This window comes from Grus americana, chromosome 10 (assembly GCF_028858705.1).
Source record: "Grus americana isolate bGruAme1 chromosome 10, bGruAme1.mat, whole genome shotgun sequence".
Classification (NCBI taxonomy): domain Eukaryota; kingdom Metazoa; phylum Chordata; class Aves; order Gruiformes; family Gruidae; genus Grus; species Grus americana.
The window spans coordinates 6,806,253-6,826,253 of record NC_072861.1 but is presented as its reverse complement, the minus strand read 5'-3'; the positions used below and the strand labels follow the sequence as shown (position 1 = coordinate 6,826,253).

At 38.8% G+C, this 20,001-nt stretch overlaps 1 protein-coding gene across 8 annotated transcripts in view; it reads right to left on the bottom strand.

Annotated features, from left to right (window-relative positions):
• Positions 1-16,910, bottom strand: part of OTUD7A (OTU deubiquitinase 7A) — a 146,513-nt gene extending 129,603 nt beyond the window's left edge. For 7 of the 8 annotated variants that reach the window (XM_054837211.1, XM_054837208.1, XM_054837207.1 and 4 more), the window contains exon 1: positions 16,641-16,800. The gene's annotated coding sequence lies outside the window, so the exon portion shown is untranslated. Of the gene's footprint in view, positions 1-16,640; positions 16,801-16,865 lie in introns of those variants that run through there. The other variant, XM_054837210.1, reaches the window with a different exon arrangement.
• Positions 16,911-20,001: the final 3,091 nt, after the last annotated feature.

Below are 20,001 nucleotides of genomic sequence, written 5' to 3'. Positions count from 1 at the left end.
CAAAAGTGAAACACCCATGGTGCAACATTAGAACAAACGCAAACAAACTCAAAGAAAACCCACGATAAAGAGCATAAAAGAGCCCTGCATCATTCACTCCCTAAAAATCGCATTGCCTCCCAAATCTTCTCCCTTGGGAAGTCAGCAGGGCCAGAACTTCACTATACGCTACATTCCCACTGCATTCCTTGCCGCGAGCTTAGGACAGACAGCTGAAAGAGAAAGGAAGGGCCTATGGAAAAAGCTTATGCTGCACACCAGGAACAGCAAGCTATCCTGTTCTATATGTACCTGCACAGACACAGGTGTGTACGTGTCCATATAAATACATTCATATACACACATATGTATATATATTTATCCAAACAGTGTATAAACCCCTGTGTAGCAAACATCCTTCTCTGCCACAAATACAGAGAAGGCTTACTGTCTAGAATGTGTTGTACCTTTGCATAAAGGGTCATATTTTACTTCTCCAACAGCTCCTGACCTCTTTTCTCTAATTGATTAAATTTAAAAAAAAAATAATATTAGGACATCTCTTTTGGTTCTGCCGCAGAAGTAGAGCATACTGCCTGAGAAGTACTTTGTGAATTTCCTTCCAAATCAAACAGCAGAGGTGCTTTTGATCAGCACTGTGGTAAGCATACATTTTGCAACTATTCCTTTGGTTTCAGTCAGCAGCACAGTTCTTGGAGCTGGCTGAAACATTCTCAATAAAATTTGATAGCAGCAGAAAGGATGCTAAACCAACAGAAGAAACAATCAGACTCCATATTGTTTTCTCTTGGGAACACTGGAGGTGGAGATAAACCACTGATTCAAATAAACCAGAACCAAAAGCTCCAGAAACAGCAAGAGATGGATATCTGCTCCTTGAAGGGCCTATGGCATGAGAAAATGAAGATGTCTCCTCATCTCTGAAGCTGTTCTTCATATTCCAAATGTTTTCCTCTCTACATATCCTGAAAAGCAGAAATAATAACCAGAGAAAGTACTGTGTTGCTTCTACAATGCAATCTAAGAAAGTCCATTAGCATTTATTTCAAATATACAAGCGTTTTAATCATAGAAAAAAGTTTTGGAATGCTAACAGTGAGATGCACAAGCAATCCTTTTGGACCTTGAACCCCCCAAAATGCTTTCTGTTTCTGAGGTCAATTACCTCTATACACGACATAACAGCCAGCTAGACTGCTGACTCTGAACAGCGAGGGGAAACTTGACCCTTCCCCAATCCAAAGGGACCCCCTCATATTAACCACCAGGAAGCACCAGAGAGAAGACCATCAACAAAAAGTTAGATGAAAAGTTAAAAAGAAATTCACAACAAGAACAAAAACATTTTCTTGCTACTATTAGGACACTTTCGGTTTTTTTAATTTTACCTGTATGTTTCTACATATATAGTCAATAGGGGAGCTTTTTGCATGATTAAAGGACTGTAAAGCTACCTGAAATTTGTCATGTAAAGTACTGCAGCATGTGAAAGTTCTCACATTATAAGACCTCCAAATAGAGTAAACCCTGAAATTGTCAGATAAGATGTAAACTGACAGTCATATGCTCTCCCTCCTGTTTCAGCACCAATCCATCTTTGGATTCCTTCCCTATCAAGTAATCTTAGAAATTCAGTTCCTGTAAGAAAGATGCAAAAGCTAGATATTCATGTTAGTCAAGATCAGAGACTATGACAAGGTGAACGAAGGTTTTCCTAATGGCATCAAACATAGCTTTTGGCATAAGTGCATTAGCTGCTGTCACAGTGAAAAGAATAGCTTCAATTGTAAATGCTAACAAGCAGCAGATAATTGGGCATATGCGTGCATCTGTGGGCAAATGTCTGAAACCAAATTTTGAACTCTCAAGCAGAAAACTGATACCTGCTTGCTGCAATCTGTACAGGCTGCTTGTAAACTGTGATAACACCTGGACTAAACAGAAGGGTCACATTCTGAACCCTCCAATTAACACAGAGGCAGAACACGCAATTAAAAGGCTGCTTCCACATTGTCTTTCTGCACACTGACTATTTAGATTGGGGAAAAATAGGAGTTTGGGTGCCAAAAATAAGGGTTCCCAGAAAGAAGCAGTAGTCTTGGAAAGAACAAGGTGCCAGCAAAGAAGGCAGCAAAGATCATGACTAGAGAAAAGACTCTTAGAAGCAAGGAAAAATCCTAGAGATCAGAGATGCATGGAGATAAATGAATGCCAGGGGATGTCCAGGGACCATGGCCAGTGATGCCCAAGACTGGGAACTACAAGGAGATGCACAGCACAAACCAACACAACTTCCTATCCAACCTTCCCGAACTAACAGTGATCTCCCTGCTGGGAAGGGAAGTCACGACCTAGTGAATGTAGTGGTGGCAGTAAAGCAGTTGAGTGAGTATGCAAAATGAATCATGTGTGATAAGAGCTTAAAACTTGTTGGTTCTTAAAAAAACCCCAACCAACCAAAACAGTATGTAGCTCCACTACACACTCACTGGTTTTAGCCCTGTCTCACCTTTGAGAGCTGTAATACTGAGTTTCCTGTTAGTTCTCCTCAGCATGCTTTGGCCTACTTTATGAAGAGTACTACCTATTTAGAGAAGTTTAAGCACATTTTATTCAACTTTTACAAAACAAAAACATAAAAAGAAAAGAAGAAATCAAACTCCCCCAAACTAGAAAACATTCACACAATTCATCTTTATAGCTGCAGATCTTAAATTGAAGTTTTGCATTGCAATCACAAAAGCATTTTAGTAGAAAATGGAAAACACATTCTTTCAAAAGAAAAACGAATTTCATACTGCTAGTTGCTGCTACGTCATGGAAAAATGCAGCCTACCAAATTAAAAAATGAAACACTAATCTAAAATTGAAGTTCACAATTAATAATAAAAAAGTGATGAATTCATGGAAGGGCATCAAAGAATTACATTTTATGTCATGATTTCCATTTCATGTACCATGAAAGGAAGCAGGCAGAAGTATAAAATCTTGGGCAAAAAAAAGGAGCATCTTAGTCTCTTGGGAGTTTATTTTATGCTGTAATTGGTGAAAAGCCTCTCTTAAAAGGTTATAAATGCCATATTAATTTCATAAGGAAAGCTTCCATGGAATATTAATTCAGTTTCTGGCACTGTTATTGCATCTTTTCAGATACACAAAATCTTAGGAGGTAATTTGATTAACAATAAAGATCTGAGAAAGACAACTATTTTAAACAGATTGGTGACAATTCAGCTTGGAAGCATGCATGTTTATTAATATACTATCATTCTCTTCCAATTAACAACACACTGACAGACAAGCGCTAGCAGGCTCTGCTATTGAAATTATGTTATCCTCAAGGCCTCTGTATTTGCAAAGATTGTGTGAACAGCTCTCAAAAGATTAATGACCTACTCCTTTATTTAAGGCAGATACTGATCTTCAGTGATTGCACATAAACTCTGAAGCTTAGCATTAAATTTAACAGCTGTCTTAGCATACGATGCTAAGAAAGAAGACTTTTTCCCCCCCAAACACTTGCAACAGTGGACACTGTAGGTAATTCTGGACATATAAAATACTTCAAGCACCAGTTGGTACATCAGCATTAGCAACTTCTCCATCCTGGTCTTGATTCTGTAATCTGACTTTCACATGCAGGCCTCCAAAGCTAGCTATGGTGTCATTAGTTAGTAGAAGTCAACAGAAGCTTTTTATCATAGGATACATTTATAAGACACAAATAGATAGAAAGCAAATTCTATCAAAATAAGTATGTGGGTACACATACATCACAGTCTATGATCATTTTTACAAATATAGTATGTTCGTTTTGTATGTTTCGGGTCATGATAATTCTAAAATCTGCATACACTTACTGGTTAATTGAGACATCCTGAGCTCAGCTATCATATAAAAGCAAATTCTTTTATCTTAGTCATGTTTTAAACCCAGACTGTTCATTCAACTTCACTCTCAGTCATGAGAAAGGGAATACAAAAGAACTTCTTTAAACCACAAAGGTACAACCTGTGTGACCAAAGCTGCTACTTTTTATGAATTCATGATATTCATCTAATGAATTAAGAGTCTATAAATCAAGGGCGAGTGTCTTTCTGAAAGAGGATGTTATACTTCAACTAGACCTATAGTTTTTTAAGCAGAAACTCTACCACCAAGTTGTATAGCTTGAGTGATATCAGGAGATCAGACCATAAAACCTCATAAACGTCCCCCTGGACTCAGAAATCTAATGAGTCACATCCTAGGCATTTCTTCATCAAAACACTAAATCCCCACTGCGGTCAACAACAGATGCAAAGTCTCTGAAGAATTTACCCATTAGCACAGAGAAACTACATTCTGGAATAAAAAAAGATAACTTTTAAGCCCTACTCCCCTGAACTCTAAAGCAAATTTTATTATTCTTGGTATATTTGCCCATTCTTTGGGCAGTTTCATTTGAAATTTTTCTTGACAGGTACTGAAAATAATTTTTTTAGAAAATTTGTTTCATGACTGATCATTATTCACAAATCAGCATAAACCCCATGACTGGCAAGCAAGGGATTCATAAGATAACATATATTTAGAGCGGTTCTACAATATGTTTAGATCCACAGCAGTAAGAATAAAGTGTAACTGGCTGCCAATCAAGTACTTTTGTTATTTTCAAGAAAATAATCAATCTGAAATTAAATTCCTTTAATCTAGAATCGAAACTGGAAACTAACTTAATGAACAAGATAGGCGTTACTAAACCGAAACACTTTTAAACCCAAGAGGGTGGGAACATACAGAAAAGAAAGGCACTCAATATTTCTCAGTATACTAGATTCTTAGACAAGTGTGGATGGAAACATGGCACAAATGGTAGTTTCCTTTCAATAGATATTCTTCTGCATGAAATTAAGAGCAGGGATGCCACACTATCACATATGACCAACTAGCTCCCTCAGACTAGGAACCCGTCAAATTGACTGGTACTCACAGACTTTGATTATTCTTACTAAAGTGTAATAATTAGTGAATCACATGGTGCTTATGTTAAATTACACATTCAGTTTGTCATGACCATGTTTCATCCTATTCCTACCCTCCAAAGTTCTTGCAATATCTGCATTCTTGTTTTCACAGATAAAGAATGCAGGTACTCTCATCCAAGTCAGTAACAAAAATACGAACTAATGCCAGATTCAGGACGTTTTTGGAGTTCTGCAGAACCCCAATTATTCTTTCAAAGCTAGTAAAGACATACAGAATCATACCCAGAAAAAAAAAAAAGCAGAAAGAGCATGTAAGCTCTCAGTCTAAAAAAAAAAAAGCTTGGTTTTTAGGCTACCATCTGAGCTGACATGAAATACTATCTTCCAACTTATGAATTCTCTCCAAAAATATTGTATTTATGAACAGAAATGTTTGCTTGAATGCCCCAAAAATCAACGAGTATTTTCTCACATATTCAATTCCTATTGTTACAGCAAAAAAACAGTAGAAGGAATGCCTAGCAGAGACATGACACTACGAAATGTATTTGCCATAGCTTAGGAAAGGCTATACAACTGCAGGTTCAGTTATAAATGAACATGTATAAGGGCTAGGAAACTGTTTATTTTTACAAATTACAGAAGAACAGAGAGAACACAAGGGTTTGGGGCTGATACGCAGCTCCACTTTTTCAGGTATAGAATCAATGTTTTGAATTGGGGTTTTACAGCTTGATTATTAATGAAGTTACAAGTTTATCTGGCAGTTTAATCACCAAGACACGAATAAACTTTCAAAAAATACTTCATATGACATAGAAGCCTAAATCTCATTGTAAGAAGTTATGCTATGTCTTAGGACCTATAGTGAGATTTTCAAGTGAGTCAAGGAGCTTTGGAAACTTTTAAAACAATTCTCTCTGCATAGGCTACTGATACAAAATAATTCACTTTGGTCTCTCTGTGTCTCTAAAAGAAGCAGAATTATCTCAACTATTAACACACAAAACTTAAATGTTCTGTTGCAAAACACTAATCAAAGATCTACCAAGCCACTGAACCTCAGAGCTACAGACTGCTTTCTGTTACATTTGGTCAACCTTATTGAGTCCTGTGACATTTACATAGATAGGAAGACATATTCCAAAAGAACACATTACTTTCTGTGTGAACTACTAGTAATGTATTTAAAGGAACTGTGCTTATTCTTAACTGCAGTATATGCTTCCTGTAATACTATGAATTCCTGCTACTGTTTCTGTAAATACAACAAACTCTCTTGTCTTATTTAACATGCATTATATGCAGTGACCCAATTTAACAGTGCAAGGCTTGAAGAAGAGAAGAGCTGTTAAATCCACAAACATATAACATCACTACATTCCAACCAAACAAGCAGTCAGAACGGGCAGAAGAAACACAGTAGGAACGCTGCATATTATTAGCAGCTGTCCCCATCCAGATATTTTATCAAATGGGTGATATAGCTTTTGTCTTATCTGGCTGCTGAGGAATTTATAAAAATTAAAAATAAATAAATAAAGCAACTTTTCTGGCAAACTACTGTAAGATTAGCTACTTCCCTACTTCAAAATAACTGTACAATGTTTAAAGATTTCTACAGTTTTTTTTAATAAATAATTTGTATATCTGTCAATAACTCATTCTTCTAGTATCTGTGCCTGTAAGTGTTCAGCTACATTTTCAACAACCTTTTCCGTTTCTTTCAAACAGCTACTGCATTTAATTTGCTTTGTAACTTAAGATGGAAGATCAAATAAAGGTCACATTTTGCATAAACATCTGTACAGAAAGTGAAGTTCTGCTTTGGCATTTTTACCTTCACAACACTAGCAAATCACATTCTTACTGACACATTTAAAGAAAAAAAAGAAACTGATAGTGTGTAGTGCTCATATCTCAAATTATACAATTATAAGTAACGCTACATTAGATTTCTCACGCTATGGTGATAAAAACAAATAAGACAACCACAAGCTACCATAACTAGAGTTTCACTTATTACAGATGTTTTTCATCTAGATCTCATCTATAAAATTAACTCCTCTTAAGACCATGAAATATACTGTACAATACTGTGACAGCACAGGTTTCCTGGAAATCTATTCTTGTTTTCTTCCTCTCTCTAAACATAATGTATTTTCCATATCATATCCAAGAAAGATACAGTCTGTGGATAAAACATTGCCAAGAAATCACACCTATATGGCAAGCTATTTTGTACAGTTACATTTTGCCCCACTTTAAAAGTGAATATACTGACATGGCATCATTTCAAGCAGCACAAAATAATTTTTTTTCCATAGATATCACTCATGAGAAGTGTATTAAAACATGTGGGACTTAATCTGAAGTTCTCCAACAGCAAAAGATTTTGTTTTCCAGGTGTGAACCCAGGAACGGTAGTAGTAGTAGTGAGCTAAACGCACTTGTTGGCCATTCACTGTTTTAGCATTTCAGCTTAAAACGTATTTTACTGCCACAACTATTCCCTTTGAGGTCATCTTCTGCCAAAGAGATTCAGAACTCCACAACTCAAAGGCTATTTTCTGGCATTATTTTACTAGGAAAGAAGGTCCATTTCAGCAGTTTGGGGGAGGTCAGTTGTTTGGGTTTGTATTTTTAAAGCTCCAGACCTCTTTTTCTCCAGTTCCCAAGGACCGTGGCAGCATGACTCTCAGTGAATGTATTACAGATAGAATAATTTTCTTCTCCATTGATAAGTGGATTTGTAAAAGAAAAATGGTTTACAGAAAACCTATGCATACATATATTATTTTAACTTCTGTAATATAGTAATTGGGGTAAAACCAGTCATAGGGTTTCTACCCACAATAACATATAGCATGCAGAGTAAAATTATGTGCTATTCCAATCTTTTCCTCACAAAACTAAAGGGTCGTTTTTACAGAGGCAAACTTTGTTACGAAATCCAAAGAAGGTTATTTCTTTTTTTTTTTTTTTTTTTTGGATAGCTGTAAATACACATTTATGACAACCAGCTTCAGAGCTACTTTCTGAGTACATATGCTTCTATTTATACTGGATAGGAAAATATTTTATATTAAATATAAGAGGCATGTGGAATGAAAACTAACAACTGAATAGCTCTTGAAGGAACCATTTCTCCCATTTTCATGTAAAGGATATTTTAGGAGACAAAATTGGAGGTAGGAAAATGATAATGGCTCTGTTTCTCAAATTCTACCTCAAAGAAAGTCAAGAGATTATCAGCTAGATGCAAGCATCTCATCAACTCCAGATACTTACAACTGAGCGGCTCAGGCATGAATATTCATCTCCTGTGGTAGCAAAAGGCAATGATTTATATTTCCATGTTAATTGAGGTCTACACTTCACTAGTGCAACATTTTGTGCTCATAAGAGCTTATCTCAAGCACCTGATCTGCATTAGCACTGAGGGAGAGCAGCCAGGCCAGCAATACCTCAACTGGATGCAGGTTCATCAGGGTTTCCAGTATGACTACATACTGCTTATCTGCTGAAATGAGCATATCATCTTTTTGCGGTCAGAGGGCTACCAGGCCTGCAGATAAGCAATACCTCATATCAGTAAGGTGCATGTGCCAGTAAATCAGTGCCTTCAGGCTTGCTTTAAAGAAGATTCCCCCATGTGTAATAAGTAATGAATAGTTTGTAGCATGTGTTTATAATCACAAAGAAAGCCAGTTCAAACAGACTTGGACCCCATTGCAAAATTGTTGTTAATTCTCTCAGTTGCAAGTCCTGAGATTTGATTTCCAACCTACTAGCCTCTGTTTGACCCATCCTCCTTTGCCAATTACAGGGATTCTCCCCTTGAAGTGTAAAGGAGCCGAGAAAAGTATTTGGAATGGATTAAGTGATAGAAAACGGGTGTCTCCTGTCACAAAGATGATGTAGCCCAGAGAGAGACAACTTAATGATTATTGCTACAAACAACACAGCTCTAGACTTTATGGTGCTACTCTTTCTTCTGCACATGCTTTTATCTACCAATGTCAGAAGAAACTTGGAACAATGCAGAATGAAAAAAATGTAAACTGTGTTGCCCAGGAAACATTACATTTCTCCTCACGGGGCTTCTTCAAGAGAACCTCCTTTACTGAAGGAGGAGGAAAAACTGTGTAACTTTCATAGAAAATGTTTTTTCACAGCCTGTAGTTTCCTCCTATTCTTCCCAAGAATAGGCACCCTTTTATTAATCCTGATTAAATTCTGCTTTGAGCATTTACAGTCTGCCTATACACTAATGAATTTCTATCTTTGTATTTCCTGCCTAACACTGTTATACAGTCCTGATCTATTAAATATCCTCAGTTTGGAATGTTTGAGCAGAGAGATACAAGTATGATTATAGGCAGAGAAGAATAAGAGAGAAAAAGAAAATCAGTAAAGCACTTCTGGGTGCCTCCCAGAAGAGCAGGATTATTTCTATGAGTGCAAACAACTTCTCCTAGCTCATTTGAAACTCTGCCTCCAAGTACATAGCAATGAACAGAACAGAGGAACTCTACCGTAACACAAACATGCAAGAAAACTTCAATTATAAACAGATAGATGTGAGTTCTGTATATCTGAGCTCCTAAAATATTACATTCATATAAAGAAGCCTGAAGGAACAAACTGTCTATTGCTACAGCATCTACAGGACCTGTCACTCCAAGTGTTCCTCAGCCATTAAAAGTCATCCCCAACTACATGGCTCAAAAATTCATTCATTCACACAGGTCTTTGAACACAGAAGAGACATTGTATAAAGCCCAATATTAGAATATCTGATTCCCCTTCTGCCCCGAGATATCAAAACAATACATGATAAGAACTTGTGAGAATAACTCATAGGACTTCAAATCCTTGTGGCAAACTGTCACTCATACCTGGAGCTTCCCTTAAATGACTTGGCATTGACATGCCCTCCCGTGGTTTTGCTTCAAGTCTTGCTTTTATGATTATTGAAAAACCAGACAGGAAACGCTTACTGAGAAAAATCAAAATTGATATAAAGCATCTCAGCTGTTATGATTTTTGTTTTAAATTCCAAATTTTCAAGTTAACGTAATAATCTCTGAATTTAACCCTCAGATTGTAAATGCTCAGGCATCCCAGTACTCGTGGTTACTGAAACTACTTCTTAATGGCAATTTCTTAACAGCAAGCAGCCTCAACTTACCAAACCGCAGACACTATCAACCCAATTTTATTTAATGTTATTGTCGTGGCCTTCTCTGGGAGACTACTACATTATATGTTACTTCTGTTAATTTGTACTGAAGGGAAGTTTCTCTCCAGCTCTTACTCAGCCACACTTGTAGAACTGATGAACACATGATCCTTCCTGAATCTTTCCCACATGTGAACTTTATCTACAGGTTGTATATTCTGTCATTACTTCTGCTGGAATTACATAAACCTGCCTTCCCTTTATACTCTACTTTTCCTTTAATTCACCCATACTCTTCCTAAGATGGAAAGAGTTATTTAGAGAGACATGGGAAGTGATTTGTTTCATGCTTAATTATAGTTTGCTAAATCAATGCTTTCTTTACATTAAAATAACCTTTTCCCATTACCACAATATTATTTAATACACCTTTATGTCCTCCTTTTCTCTGGAATTGACAATGTAACAGCTCTAACACTTAAAATAGAAGCTACTGGGATATTAAATATTCTCAGGTGAGAGGTGGGCAGGTTTCTGTAAGGGATGGTAGATCTGAGACTAAGTGTTCCTGACACACCCATCTGCAACACTTTGGGTTCTGTTGTCACATAAGTATGTTACTCTGATTAGAGTGAGTGTGCCATCATACCTGTATATGTGTAGAGTTGATAGCCTGTGTTTACTTCTACTGCTTGCTGCTTAGTACAGACTCAATCTAACTAATAAACTCAAGTTTACCACCATCAAGAATCTCTCCTCTACACTGATCTCAGTGCTAACAGGGAAAACAACACAGGATAAAAGCTCCTTTGCAGTATTTCAGAAACTTTGAAGGCAATATAAGTGTTTGCACAGAAATTTAATGAATATATACCTAGACAGATATATCTGGGATCACTCCCTCCATGCCCTGGCTTAGCAATTTCCAACAGGGTGTAAGTACCTGATAGAGTCACTTACCACTAATAGAAAAATGACTCACTCCAACCAACAGACAGAGCAATCCAAGTCAGGGACTGTCTCTTGCACTTTGTTTCTTGTTGCAAAAGATCTCAAAAGAGATAGAAAAAGCTAATCAAGTAAACATATTATCTGCTATATGATCTTATTTGGCATTCTTGTATTCATGATTTGCAAAGTACGAGACAGACAAAACCCTTTACAATGTCAGGCTCCGAAATTAAAGTTCTGTCATTACTGTGCTTTGAGTGTCTACGTAGACACTGCCTATGGGACACAGTCATAACCCTTCTTTGCTGGAAGAGTGCTTTTGAAGAAAATTATACTTACTGTACTATTTAGAAAGTAATTACAGCAGAAGAGAGTAAAGTGACTTAATAACAAAGATCAACGCTGTAAGATAGGCCTCTACTCCAATGCCCTTATTCTTGAGACTAGAAGTACTCTGTGGAATGACTGAATGGTCAGTCAGTCACTCATTTGATGTTTCAACAGTACCAATACAATAACCTTAGCCTGGTCTGCTCCATAGCACAAACGAATTTGAATTTGTTCAATAATTTTTTCAATCAGGAATATAACATCAGCGAAGTTTCATTCCTGTTAAGGTGCTGAAACATAAAAGATAGAAAAATAGAGAAGAATTTTTTCATTCAGATTTCCTAATAGGCCATGATTATTTTACCAGTTTCTAAGGTACCATCACCATGGCAGCTAGCCATTTTAATCACAGGCATTAGAACACGTTTCTGATAACATCATAGCAAGAGCTTAGAAATATATTACATCTCCTGATCATATGCAGCAGTAACAACTTTGTAAATTTCCATATGACAGAGGTCACTAATGGCATCAGCAGGTGTCAGGATTAGAAATGTGATATTTCAAGCATCTAATTAAAGAACAAGTTCTCAGTGTTCCTTACTCTAATTCTGAAAACTAGAGTGGAAATACAACCATTGTGACAAAAATGAGAATCCAAATTCTTTCACAGCTTGCTCAATTTCTACACAGGTTTTACCCCTTCTTTGATTAACTAGTCAATGCATATGATTACTCAGCAGATCCTAAGAGAATGTGCACATAAAAAAAAAATCGCTGTAGAGCACTGAGTATCTGCAAAACACTGACAGATAAAACCAGCTACTTTACCCTTGCATTAAAAAAAAAAAATGTACTTTGTTCTCTGTACAGGTTAAATGGTATTGAAGCATCCCATACAAGATTGAAATCATCATCAGAGAGCATAATTCAGTGTGTTCCGACTAATGAAATTTTCAACATACAATGTGAAACATACTAATTTTACTAAATGTTTCATGAAGTATTTCCAGATATGCTCATTCTGGGAAAAAAAAAAAAGAAAAAAGGAAGTATTCAAAAATGCTTTTAGCAATACCAATCCTCCATTTCTTCTATAAATTACATAAGAAATTACATTTTCAAACTATCTTAGAGCAAATTCATACTCTTGTCCTGGGATTTCTGGATTTTTTTTTCCAAATTAAAGTGTATTTCAAAAGGCTGAGAGACTCAAAAATATTAAATTAATTTATAAACTCTTTTTATTAAAAGCTAATAAGCAAGTTCAACAATTTCTCTATTTCTAGCCTGAAGCTTTGCCAAGGGTCCATCCAAGAGATATTAAATAAGTACAGATAATGTCAATAATATTCTGCAGTAAAACACTACAGCAAAGCACTATGACTAAAAATCACTGGTATCATCGTATCCTAAAATAGACAGCAATGACCTCAAATAGAGGAAGAATAAAAATCCGAAGTAAACTGAGAAAGAGACTTGAAATACATCACAATTAGCTTTGTCTCTTTAAACTGCTTAAAATCAGAAATACACATCACAGAAGCAGTTATGCTAGGAGAACAACATAAAAACAGAACTGTAAGTCAAGTCTTTCATATCTCCAGTATCTCCATGCTTGTTAGATTTAGAGTTTTAACTCCCTTGGGTCAGTGCTTGGGGAAGGACAGCTAAACAAAAAGAATAGAAAATATCTGATGGTGAAATAGTTGTATTGTTACAGTTACATGCATATGCTAATTAATCTGCCTTTAAAATAAAACCAATGAGTTACTATCAAGGATTTGAGGATAGTTCTGCCATCTTATCTGGGGACACTTGACTTCCTCAGTTTTGTGTCATGCTTTGTCTTAGGAAACCAACAATAAATAAATACAGAAAGATGCTGTGTGACATCCGCACAACGTTTATATCACACTTGAACTGGAAAACTTCTACTCTTGTATTCAACACCGCTGAATTTTCAGACCATCTAAGCAGCCAGGTTAATCTCCCAGTTTTTTTTCATTAGGGCAAGACTGATAAATTTGTTCAGAAAGTCCCCATACAATTTAGCTCTATGCTTTGGTCTAAGTATCTATGAATTCATTTGCATGGCTGTGCAGTGCACATCAATTGCAAATGAACCAGTAGACTACAAAATCAACAACAACAACCACCAAAAAAAAGCCTTTTCTACTTCTTTCAGTCCTCAATTTAATAATAGCTGCACTTGATATTTTAAGGCCTTGTCATTTCCTTAATTAAAAGTTTATGTTTAATTTTTGCTTAATATGAGTCCCAAGATATTTTAAGAAATTCAAGTCAAGAGAAGATTCAGATTTCATGATGGTTTTGGGAATGCAGAATATATTAAACAGAAGGAGAGTTCATTAAACACTGTACGATCTGAGGTCTAGACTATTTGGTGACAAATATTCTGCTAGTTCCCTTAGTCCTTTCCCTCTTTCAAATCCAACTTTCCAGCAATACATAACTACAAGGGAATGCCTTGCCAGTCTTGTTCTCCTGCTAAGACTATTGGAGTTACTGTGCCTAAAGGCAATAATGAGCTAAATAACAATATGTGACAAGATGATATACACATTTTCAAAGTTCTTATGTGTCTATGTAGTAAATAAAAATTTAATAAAATATCAGTTTTTCCCCAAATAACAGAGATATGATACCAATGAACTCACAGAAGACTCTAAATGACATGAAAACATCACAGTGATTAAATCTGAAACATATATTTTTAAATTAAAAATAATGTTCTACATATAGTACTTTTGCTAATTAAATCATAGATTCCCTAATTTTTTAGTAAGTAACACGAAGGGCAACTATGGCAATGATTAGCACAATGGTTGCATTGGTAAGATCTCAGTCAGTATTCATATGCCTGCATTTATACTTCTCTACAAAATTCCTGACCTGGAGTCCCATTCACTGAAAGCCTCTTCAGCCCCTGGCCATTTTGCTGAATCTGCCACCATGACTATAAGGGAGATGTGCCAGGAGCAATGAAAGATACAGAGGTAAGCTTACTACCAAAGGACTAAGTACCTTCCCACCTGCTCATTCCACGCTTACTTGGAGTTTGTAATATCCAGCAATTATCACCACTATTTGAATTTGTATTGATAAACCACGACCAAAATCTTCGACACTTCATTTGCAAAAACCTACTTTTTCAAAAATAGACATATTATGATTAAGAAAATAATCAGTTATTTTTGCACTATACATATAACAAATTATTAGTCTATTATACCTGACCTCAACCCAGCCTCATACTCCTAACAGTTACTATATTATACATGAATTAAGCTGTCCTGAAGATTACTGAGCTTCTTGTAAACTAGAAACATAAAAATGTAATATCACAAAAGAGCAAAATTCACAAAAAAGTCATTTCTACTCCATGTCATACCATCATTTCTGCTGTGTGGGCATACATAGCCCACATCGGTTCTATATTCCACACCACAATGTACATTACAGCCTTATCAAAAGCATACAGGCTTGTAATAGAAAGTATCCCAGAGGAAGGTAGGCATCAATATTCAGCTATATTCCAGATTCAAATGGCGAAACTCTAGCTTGCCCCTGTGTGAGCAACACATGTACATCTGGGCAAAATCTGGCCTTCATCCATAGAAGGGAGACCATTTGGTCCATTCACACCAACAGCAGAAAACAGAGCCAGATTCAGCCTCAACAGCTATCACGCTCATATTTTAATAACAGATTTTAGATAATAAAACACCACTTTTCCTACCAACAGCACTTTCAATTCCAGAAGCTTAATATACTTTGCTTTAAATCTGTGCCATAGCAACCTTTTTTAAAGTCAATGTCATCTTTAAGGACTGAGGAAAAATAAAATATGGGCCAAATTTATCAGATATTACTTTACTTTGGATATAGGGCTCAGAACACTGACTGTGTGTCATCCTAGATGCGATTTGAGTTGTATATGTTGCATCCAGCAACATATTTTAAACCAGTCCATTGCAAAAAAAACCAGCCCTGATCATCAGTTTCAAGTATTTGTCCAAGATGCTGAAGGTCAAACGAAAAGTGTGAAAGGTTTCTTTCTGTTTACATTAAATTTATACCTGTATGCTAGAAATTGTAGCACTATTCAGACCTAGGGAGAGAAGCCTCAAGAGTTCATTAAAATATGACAGCGTTATAGTTGGTCAATTTAAAGGCGCATCTAAAGGACAACAGTGCGGTGTGGAGCTATGTATGCCCACGTAGTCATGAGCATCACTGTGTGAGCGTGATGCTGACCAGTGATGAGGAACTTACTGTGACAGAACTACAGCAAAAGTAGCCAACAATTTATTCTTTTATTTTCAGCACTAGCTCACAAGGGGCTCTGCATCTTTATGTCAGATAGATACTTAACAAGCCTCCAGAAAGAGCTTAGAACAGACATATTCCTACAGTCTCCAGGGTAAGCGTAGGGGTAGTGAGCTTTTTAAATTTATGTAAGATTATATAAGGTCGTGTGCCTCACTGCATTATGTTTTATATACATGTTATATCTCACTGCACTATATTGCACCCTGTGAACTTCAAATGATCGTTATTCACACAAATCCTGACAGATTCCCTTTTGTAGCTCCCTCTCTTCAGAGAGAGAGCAAATATCATATGTACGTCTAATGTTTATCGGAATGAGGTCAATCCCCCAAATGTCCTGACGGGGTCCAGGAACCACAGAAGGACATACCACCTGCCCAAATCGGCCTCTTGCCCGAGCAGCACCGGACCACCCGGCCAGGGAAGCAGGCTCCTTTTATCAGATAAAGCCGCGAATGCAGGAGCGAAGCTAGGGCGAGAGTCTGCAATGCAGAATCCCTTCCCGGAGCTCATCAATGAGCTGGGGGAGACGGGGCGGGGGCAAAGCCGGCAGACCTGCCCGCATCCCCACCACAAAAACCCGAGGCATGCGGCAGGAGGGGTGCTTCTAAACGCCCAGCTTTGCCCTTACCGGCTACGGCCGAGGGCTTTGCCCTCCGGCTGTCCGCCGCTCCGCACAGCGGGAACTTCTGCAGCCGGGGCGGAGCGAACAGCCCGCAGGCAAGGACACCGCTGCGGGCCGGGCCCACCTGTGCCACCTGCCGCTGAATGGCACCGGCCCATCGGCCGCACTGACCTGCCCCTGCCATGCTCCCAGCCAGGGGAGAGGAGGAGGGAGAAGCAGCTCTTACCTGCTCCCGCTGCTCCTCCCGCAAGCCCTTACTAACCGAGCTCCATCTTCCTCCGGCCGGGGAGGGAGGGGGGAAGGGGAGGGGAGAGGGAGTCAACCCAGCCGCTGCCGTCCCCCCCAGCTGCCGCTTTCCGTCACCGCTGTCCCCCCGCCCGCGCTGCCCGGCGGAGCGGCCGCCTCTCGCCCGCCCTGCAGACGGCACCGGGAGACGGAAAGCGAGACCCACCTCCCGCCGCCTCCTCCTTCCCATGAAGTCACCGGCCGCAGGGCCCTCCCCTCGGCTGCCCGCAGCGGCCCGGAGAGCCGCGCTCCGCCCCGCCCCGCGCCCGCCCCCGCGGCAGCGGGCCCCGCCGCGCCGAGCCGAGCCCGCCGGCACAGCTGCGGCCCGGAGCCGCCCCGCACGGCCGGCGCCTTCCTCCCTCGCCTGCCCTTTTTGCGAGCTCCGTCTCGATGGCTCCGGCCGGAGAAAGCGAGGGGAGAAGGCGGCGGCAGAGCACGGCCCGGGAAGAGGGACCGCAGCCGCCCCTGCAACACGAGCGTTCCTCTGCCCCAGGATGGTCCCACGGGAGTGGGACATGGAAAGAGTTGCTTCCTTTCTGTATCCATCCTAGCTCTGGAAATGACCGTGCCTAGTTTCACCCTCTGCAAAGAGGGTCTGTTATTCTAAGTTACTGCTTTTCATGTGCCTTCTGTTTCGATACTCCGTGTTATTTGCTCAAGGGATGACAGCAAAGTTTACTTCAGCCTACAGCAACTTCTCATATAACCTGGTTCCAGCTACTTCATTCAGTAGGCACACAGGTGTATTCTATCCTACTTAGTTAAAACCACCTCCCCCACACCGAAGCAGCCTTTCACTTCCACTCTTCCAGTAACACCGGAGTTGAAAAAGGAAATGGATTAAGGAATACACCTCTAGAACTGAGCATTTCTTTCTTTTCACTTACTATGACAAAAATAGAAACATGCAAGACTAAGAACTAGGCAAAATATGTAAGACAGAAGGAAAAGAAAAATCACAGGTACAGGAGTAGCTGTTCAAGAAAAGCCTCCCTATCTAGAAATACTGAGAATTCTCACCTGAAATCTGTCTACTACAGATGGACATACGATCAGTGACAGATAAAACAACACTAAATCTTTAAGGAAACACTCGATGTAAACAAATGTTGTAACACATTTTGCACCAACGCAGCACATCTGGAGAAGTGACATGTGAAGACAGTTTTGCAGATACGCATTTTCATATCGTAAGCAAGTGAGGTTTGATGGTTAGGGAGGAAAAACAGATCAGGTAGTTACATTCTAGTTCTCTGCTAGAACCCCAACATCAGTTCAGAATATTGTTGAAACCCTGAAAGAATCTCACCTTACCTTTGAAACATATTTCCTTTTGCAGCTAACAAGGAGGACATAAATGAAAACATTTGAAAGAGTTCCCAACTGTTCCGTATATAAGCTTTTGCTGCAAATGCAATGAGCTACTAGCTTTTGGCATACAAACCACAACAGGCAAAAAACACAACAGTTTTGTCCAATACTGTTTTATACCTTCATAAAATCAACTCCTCATTTGTCCCTCCCATCCTCTATTCTCCTTAGAGAAATTCATTATGTTCATGATTGAAGATTTCTTAGGCAAGCGGAGTTCTTTGCTGTGCTCTCAAGTTTCTCCCAAAAGCAAGAGAGTCATGAGCAGAACAGTTTCCTAGTTTCTTCACTGAAGTGCAATGTTCTTTAAGTGTGGCAAAGAAAAATAAATTATGAAATGTATGGATAACACACTCAAGAAGAACTATAATTACAGAAAGAGATACTTTTTTTTTTCCCCTCAATGCAACTGTCTGTATGGATTGTCCTACAGGTGATTCCCAGATAGAGTTCTCTAAAAGACACAACAGTTTGGCAGAGTTTTGCCAAAAGAGCTCTAGTCTATTTGCCTTGCGAAGGAAATCCATTTGTGAATATGTGAAGAGACACTCAGGTGGCTACTCCAGACTTCTCAGGACCGAAGATACTCTAAAAGTAGTCACAGAAGTTATAGAGGCCCAGAGATCAAACCACAGTTTGATCAGAAGGCTCTAAGTTGGCCAGCTGGTGATGCAGAGTCAGAGACTCATTTAGATGGCTGCTGCAAAAATTGCCCAGTTCACTTTCTTTCAGGCAAAGCCAGATACAACCTTAGCAAAAGTCTGAAGAGCTTAGCAAAGGAAAGGGTGCCTAGACCCATGCAGGGAGAGGCTCTCCTCTTGAGGTTTGAAGTTTCCTCATTCTTCATCTTGTCTGGGCACTAGCAAAACTTCCTTTTATGCCACCATTATAGGAAAACAAACAAATTTCTAATAAAGTCCTAGATGAAGTGTGAAAATGCAGAGATCTAGGTGAAGTGTTCACATAGTTTGGGGAAATTATGTTCTGCCTCCACAGAAGTGGTAGTATCTCCACTAACAGCTGTCTTAACAGATTCGAGAACCAAAATTTTGTAGTCCAAAGAGATGCAATAAATACTGCAATCTCTCATCTGAACATCTTCCCCCTCTTTAAATTAGAAAGCAGGTATGCAGTAGTCCAGAAAGATCAGGAACCCAGAGATCACAAAGTCATTCAGAGATCTTAAATTTTCAGGCTTTTAGAGAAGGGAAGCATGCATATGACTGACATTCCCTGCAAAATCTATTCTATCTTTTCTGTGACCATACATGGACACAGAGGGAAGAAAAGAAGTATCTTCACAACCGATGTTCTACACTGTTCATTAATCCTGGCAGCTGAGTGGCTGTCAGCATAACATGACTCCATAAGTAGACAGGTTCCTGTCATGGTGAAAATGATCCCGTTTCTCCCTGTCTATTCACATAAAGCATTGCCACTGTGTTGTTTTTCATCACCTGTCTTGCATTGCTCCAGGTCAGATGCAGAACTGATCACAAACTGAGCAAATTGCTTTGAGCTCAAAAATATTCCAGTAAGATCAAACTCTTTTCTTGACTACCACCAAACCAAAACGTTGCCTTAGGTGTTCTCACCCTCCAAGGACAGAGGCAGGTATCCTCTTGTCTTTATAGGTAGGTAATGACAGAAGCAGAACATCTCTGCAAGTGTGGCGGCAATTCTTTTTCTACTTACTTAATACTAACAAAATGTCACAGGGGAACATCACCAGTATGAACACTTCTAGGTATTTGCTTGGAAAAAGATGGCTTCGGCCTTCAGCTGCCAGCTAAGCATGCAAGAAAGTGCTGTACTGATCTACCCAGCCTTTAAATTACTTACAATGCTATCACAATCTCATGTGATGTGACCAAGTATGGTTTTGGACACTTTAGAAATGTCTCCAAAAACCCTGGTCTTTGGGGATGGCA